Raw genomic sequence first — 464 nt, forward strand, 5'->3', positions numbered from 1 at the left:
TTTGCTATTTGAATAGTTTTGTGTTGAAATGTGGAATCTAGTCACTTCCGCGTTTTCTTACTAATTTGCCAAGATCCCCCAAATAAAAATCGAGTCTTTTGAGAACTTCCTTTGAATTAGAATTCAAAATACTCCATCCATTCATTATTATAAGATGTACTGACCTTTTTTGAATCAGATATATACATACGTGTTTTAGTGTATTTCTTCACTCATTTCAGTTTGTATGTTGTCCGTATTGAAGTATCCAAAATATCTTACAATTTAGGGTTAATTGGAGAAATGACACTCGAATTCCGGCGATTCCGGGAAATGCCACTGTAATTTCCAAATTTTGAAAAATGCCACTGCAAATTTTCCAAACTTTGAAAAACACAACTACAGACTTTGAAAAAAAACACACTGAAGATGGCATTACTCAAAGTTTGAAAATTGTTGTGCCGTTTCTCGCAATGTCAGAATTC

The sequence above is a fragment of the Triticum dicoccoides genome, chromosome 5B, assembly GCF_002162155.2.
Source record: "Triticum dicoccoides isolate Atlit2015 ecotype Zavitan chromosome 5B, WEW_v2.0, whole genome shotgun sequence".
Classification (NCBI taxonomy): Eukaryota; Viridiplantae; Streptophyta; class Magnoliopsida; order Poales; family Poaceae; genus Triticum; species Triticum dicoccoides.